The sequence below is a fragment of the Aegilops tauschii genome, chromosome 6 (genome assembly GCF_002575655.3).
Source record: "Aegilops tauschii subsp. strangulata cultivar AL8/78 chromosome 6, Aet v6.0, whole genome shotgun sequence".
NCBI classification, from domain to species: Eukaryota; Viridiplantae; Streptophyta; class Magnoliopsida; order Poales; family Poaceae; genus Aegilops; species Aegilops tauschii.
The window spans coordinates 337,146,927-337,153,685 of NC_053040.3; positions in this window are offsets into that span (position 1 = coordinate 337,146,927).

Consider the following 6,759-nt stretch of genomic DNA (forward strand, 5'->3'; position numbering starts at 1 on the left):
TAAGCCTGCACACTGAAGCTGTCATTTGTAGATTATGTTGTCTACCATGGATATATTTGGTTGATGTTTAGCTTGTTGTGCTTAAAATGCCTTTATATGTACTCATATAGGACAATATTGAGAACAATGATGTTTTCCATCGAGGTTAGTTTCATCGCATTGCTTATATGTACTCACTGTTCAGGATATTGGTAGCTGGTACCATATAGCCTGTGGGCTGATAAGGGATTAATCGTCGAATCGGACATTTCACTGAATATATCTGTAACCCATTTATCAGTAGGTTAACTAGGGCCATATTTAATATATCCGAGGCTACATAGCAACATGCATTGTACTGAATGACTAAATATGCAATCCCAGGCTACATAGCAACAAGGAAGAGTGTTACCTTAATGTTCTGATGATGTCTAGATATACATGTAATAAAATCTTATATAAAGGGATGGAGGGAGTGTTGTAATACATCATTTTGCAATTGTTGTTTAGCTTCTAATATTAACTTGGTGCTTTTAGGTACATATGTCATTGCCAAAGATCCACACTTCGACCCTTTCTGCGTATGGGGCAATGAGATATTCATGAACCAACATCAAGTGAGGAAACTGATAAAGATTGTTATTGAAATGGGTCAAAAGATGTTAATCAAACTATTTGTTTACACTTTATGCAAGACAACAGTGAACTGCAAGATGGTAAGTAAGAACCCTGTAGCCTTCTTTTTACTGCCCGTAATGAGTTGTGTTAGATGACAATGTCCGAATCTTTTTCCCTTTGCAGTGGATCCTGAAGCAGTTTACTCAAGATTACCTCTCAAACTACATGATTGGCGGCCGGCCATCACAAGGGGTTGGACTAGAGTCGTGCGTGCCTTCTGCATCCAGGAGAGCACAATAGGGCCATTCCGCTTCACCTTGTTCAGCAACCAGAATGTCTGTCGCCTCTTTCTTTACCATCTATAATAGTACAAGTATAGAACCCTGGTTCATCATTCCTTATTTCGTGCTTATGTAATTCTTAAACATATGTACCTGTGAATCGAATAATGCATTGGTTGTTTGAACCTGATGGATATGAATAAAGCTATAGCCTACTTTCAAGTTTAAATTAGGTACAATTTTAAAAAGCAACAATTAAATTAGGGCGAAATTATGGTGTGCAGGTCATTACAGCGCACACGGTTAATAAAGCATAGCATCTACGATATACATCATAATCCGACATGGTTCACGGAGAGGAAACGTGTGTAACAATGCACACAGTTGCCGTTTGCAAAGCATGTGTGATGTCAGACACTATCACATACGGTGCGGGAAAACTAAATGTGTGTGATAGTCTACCTATTGTACACTGTTTATAATCATGAACTGTTTGTGATGTGCCAGGCATCGTAAACGTAGAGCCAGTTTGGTATGTTCCTGGAAAACTCTCGTGCCTGGAATCTGCCTGGTTTTAGGTAAAACCACAAAACTCCGACTGCGATGGCAATGCGAGCACAAACGAGTAGCAAGGATGAAGCATTTGGGACATTTGAGATCTCGGAAATGGTTATATAGGGACAACTATATGCATCAAGGATCCCTATCCCCGACGGTTTCTGGGTCCTATGGGAAGGACCCCCTTATCGCCCACACTCACTTGGTGACGGTTCCAAATGCCGTCGCGGAAAGGGGTTAAAAACCGTTTGTATAGCACCTCGTTGTACCAGTGTTGTGCAAATGCTACCCAAAATGATGTTCCTCAGGTTTATACAGAACATGCACGTGGGAACCAAATATATTTATGTTGAACTGCAAGTAAATTATTGCAAATCCAGTCGTTGGTCTCGTTGTTTCAGTTATTACTTATGTTCAACTACAAGTAAATTATTTATGTTGAACTATAATAAAATATAGTACACTTTAAGTATTTTTGAGTTGCTTGGTCGTCTTCTATATTTGGTATTTGAAGGGTTCATATTTGGTCCCTAATAGAGATTTAGATATTCTAGTATGTAGTACTCCTTAAATGCATGAGTACTCTTCCTCCGATCCATAATATTGTGGTTGACTTAGTACAAAATTGTACTAAATCAGCGACAAACCGACAATTAATATGGATAGGAGGGAGTAAAATTATTCACTACTCCAAAATCACCATTTCCTGATATATAATCATTGATGGGTGTTACTGCACCCGTCGGTCGTACAAATCACAGCTGGCGGACAACTTTTTTTTTGAGAAAATCTACTAGGCTTTATTAATCAGGTGCAATGGATACAGGAGTTACATGAGGATCATGAGGTTGTCCCAACCAAAGGTGCGCCCGTGATCCAACAAAAGAGCATGCCTAGCTAGATCATGAGACTCGTAGTTTATGTTCCTAGATTCATGAGTAAAAGTACAAGAATTAAACAAATTCTTCCAATACCAAATTTCTTTTACTACTACACCATAACTTCCTCCTGTCGCTTTGTTGATATGCTTCACCTCCGTCAAGCAATCAGAAGCTATCACCAGATTTTGGAGGCCCAAATCTTCAGCCAAATACAAGGCCTCACGACACGCAATTGCTTCCAGACTTGGCGGATCTGTCAGCCCTCTGATGACAAACGATGATGAGCCCATATAGGTGCTTGATGTCTACTATGCAACTTTATTCTTGTAGACTTGTGTTGGGCCTCCAAGCGCAGAGTTTTGTAGGACAGTAGCAATTTTCCCTCAAGTGGATGACCTAAGGTTTATCAATCTGTGGGAGGTGTAGGATGAAGATGGTCTCTCTCAAACAACCCTGCAACCAAATAAAGAAATATCTTGTGTCCCCAACACACCCAATACAATGGCAAATTGTATAGGTGCACTAGTTCGGTGAAGAGATGGTGATAAAAGTGTAATATTGATGGTAGAAATATATTTTTATAATCTGAATAAATAAAAACAGCAAGGAAGCAAATAGTAAACGGGCACAAAAACGGTATTGCAATGCTTGAAAATGAGGCCTAGGGTCCGTACTTTCATTAGTACAATCTCTCAACAATGCTAACATAGTTGGATCGTATGATTATCCCTCAAAGTGCAATAAAGAATCACTCCCGAGTTCCTATTAGCGGAGAACAAAAGATAGAAATTGTTTGTAGGGTACGAAACCACCTCAAAGCTATTCTTTCCGATCAATCTATCCTAGAGTTCGTACTAAAATAACGCAAGCTATTCTTTCCGATCGATCTAATCAAGAGTCCGTACTAAAATAACACCATATGACACACATCAACCAACTCTAATGCCACCTAGATACTCCAATGTCACCATGAATATCCGTGAGTTAATTCTACGATATGCATCAAACAACTTCATGATCATAATATTCAATCCACTCAAAGAACTATAAGGAGACCCCAAAGTTTCTATCGGAGAAAAGATAATAAAAACGTACATCAACCCCTATATATGCATAGATTACCCCAATGTCACCTCGGGAATCCGCAAGTTGAGTGCCATAACATACATGAAGTGAATCAATATGATACCCCATTGTCACCTCAAGTATTCATACCGCAAGACATACATTATGTGTTCTCAAATCTGAACATTCAATCCGACAAGACAAAACTTCAAAGGGTAAAGATTCAATTCATCGCAACAAGAGTAGAGAGGGGAGAAACATCATATGATCCATCTATGTTAACAAAGCCCATGATAGATCAAGATCATGACATACCAAGATCGCGCGAGGGAGAGATTAAACAAATAGCTACTGGTACAAACCCTTAGCCCCGAGGGTGGACTACTCCCTCCTCATCGTGGTGGCCGCCGGGATGATGAAGATGGCCACCGGTGATGATTTCCCCCTCCGGCAGGGTGCGGGAACGGGCTCCCGATTGGTTTTCGGTGGCTAAAGAGGCTTGCGGCGGCGGAACTTCTGATCTAGGGCTATTTCTGATGGTTTCTCTATTTATAGTATTTTTTGGCGTTGGTTTCACGCTAAGATGGGCCTCGGGGTGAGCACAACCCACCGGGGCACGGGCAAGGGCCCAGGCGCGCCCCGGTGTCTTGTGCCCTACTCCTTCATCTTCTGATCCTTCCACGAAGCTTCGAGGGTCTCTTTTGTTCCAAAAGAAATTGTCAAAAAGTTTCAGCTCATTTGGAGAACTTTCATTTCTGCACAAAAAAACAACAGCATGGTAGTTCTGCTGAAAACTGCGTCAGTCCAGGTTAGTTCCATGCAAATCATACCAAAACTATATAAAATTGTTGTAAACATGGCATGAATACTTTATAAATTATAGATACGTTGGAGACGTATGAGCATCCCCAAGCTTAATTCCTACTCGTCCCTGGGTAGGTAAATGATAAAAGAAATAATTTATGAAGTGTGAATGCTAGCAAAGTGCATAAGTTTGATCAATGATAATTTCTATCACTTTTCCTAGCATCATAACAGCAACTCATTCTCATAAAACTTATCATGATAAAGTAGCAATTGAAAATGGCATTTTTGTTGTGGAATGCTACCTATCATATTCATCATAAACTCTTTTCTTTTGTAGCGTGGACATTTGGACTTTTATATGGTTCAAAGCAATAGTCTAGTTTTGACATGAGGACTTTAATACTCAAGCATACCAACAAGAAACCATGTCTTTCAAAATATCAACACTAAAATAAGTTATCCCTGGCCCATCATGCTCAATCATTGATCCATTCATGAAACACACTCCCATATTAGCTACACCCAATGCTCAAGTACGATCATAGTGCCTCCTAGTTGGTGCTTTATAAGAGAAGACAGAGACTCAAATTTAAAATAAAAATTGCATAAAGTAAAAGAAAGACCCTTCGCAGACGGAAGTAGGGATTTGTAGAGGTGCCAGAGCTCAAAGAGAAAATTAAGAGATGAAAAACATTTTGAGAGGCATACTTTTCCCACCAACGAAAACGACTTAGAGCTCCCAACACTTTCCATGCTAGATATATCATAGGCGGTTCCCAAACAGAAAATAAAGTTTATTCCTTTTTCCACCATACTTTCACTTTCCATGGCTAAGCGTATCCACGGGTGCCCTCCATACCAATACTTTCCAAGGAATTTATTATTTGACAACATAAAGTAAATTCATTTTTCATTTTGGGAGTGGGCATCCCTAATACCTTTGCCTTACTCTCGTGCAATGACAAGTGAATAAACACTCATCGTGAGAATAAGACATCTAGCATGGAAAATATTGGCCACCCCTCACCGCCTCACGAGCGGTACGAGCACACAAACAATAAATTTATTTTGAAAATTAGAGATGGCACATACAAATTTGCTTAGAATGGCAAAAGAATACCGTCGGATCACGGGTTCCGGCAAAACCCTCAAGGTTCGAACACTGGGGTGCGCACGAAGATCTCCCCCAACCGATCCACGTCCTAGTTTCGCTAAGATCTCAAGGGCTAACTGGACAAACTCGCGACACAAGGGACACAAGATTTATACTGGTTCGGGCCACCGTTGTGTTGTAATACCCTACTCCAGTGTGGTGGTGGTGGATTGCCTCTTGGGCTGAGGATGAACCGTACAAGGGGAAGAACAGCCTCCTGAGGCGGGGTGTTCTTGTGCCTGGTGAACTTGTGTGGTTGAGGATGATCTGAGTGATCCGTCCCCGTCTATGGTGGTGGCTAGTCCTATTTATAGAGGCCCTGGTCCTCTCCTCAAATATTGAGCGGGAAGGGAGCCAACAACGGCCAATTTGAAAGGGGACAACTAGTATAGCTTATCCTGACAAAAGCAGTCTTCGCCGGCAAAAGGCTCTGGTGGTGACGTCGCCTTGGGCTCCATGGTGACCTCCGTCTTGCCGTCCTGCTAGTCTTGGTCTCGTTGCACTGATATGGAAACCTTTGCTTGACGCCTCGGTACTCCGCGCCTGCACTTGCCTCCTTAGCACCAAAGAGGAAACAAGTACACTATGCACGCTGGCGCCCGCCTGGTCTCGATCGTCATGGCTCACGTCATGAGAACCTCGTGAGGTTTGCCTTGCCTTGATCTCTCCGCCCCTCGCGATCCAACCTGGTGAGCCCGCTCCCGAAGGGGTCTTGCGCCGTCCGCCTCGCAAAGCTTGGCCCCTCGCGAGGGTCTTGAGTGCTTTGTTGGTGAAGATGGGCCGTACGGACCCGCTCACAGAGCCACGCCGTGGGCCACAGGCAGGCAAGTCTGGGGACCCTCGTTCCCAGAATGCCGACAGTAGCCCCCGGGCCCAAGGCGCGCTCGGGCTTGGCTTCGAGGCGAAGCCAAAGGCCAAGTGCGGAGCGCCGCGGGCCCCAATAGCCTGTGGCCTTGGTCGACGCGTGGCGGTTGACTGGACGTGGGCGTCTCCGCTTCCCCATGCTGCCTCGGCAACTGCCCGACTTGACAAGTCCCTGCGACATGCAAGGAAAAACCATCATTACCTGTGATCGTGGGTGCGCTGGTTGGCCTTCTCCTGCTATAAATGGGGGGGGCGGAGCCCCCGTCGCCCATCTCTTCCCGTTCCGCTTGCTTGTCCTCCTCTGCTCCACCGCCGACACCAATGGCGCCCATCCGAAGGTTTTCCGCTGCGGAGAAAGGAAAGACCCCCCTCGACGGGCCGGTGCCGCTCCCGCCGAAGAAGAGGTCGGTTCACCGCCGCAACGCAGCGACGATGCAGGTGGTGACGAGGCCTTGGTGCGAGCGGCCTCCTCCTGGGTATCCGTTACCCCTGTATGCCCAAGCCGGGGGCTCAGGAGGGAGAGGCGACGAGCGTCGGCGCGCGCCCCGTGGCC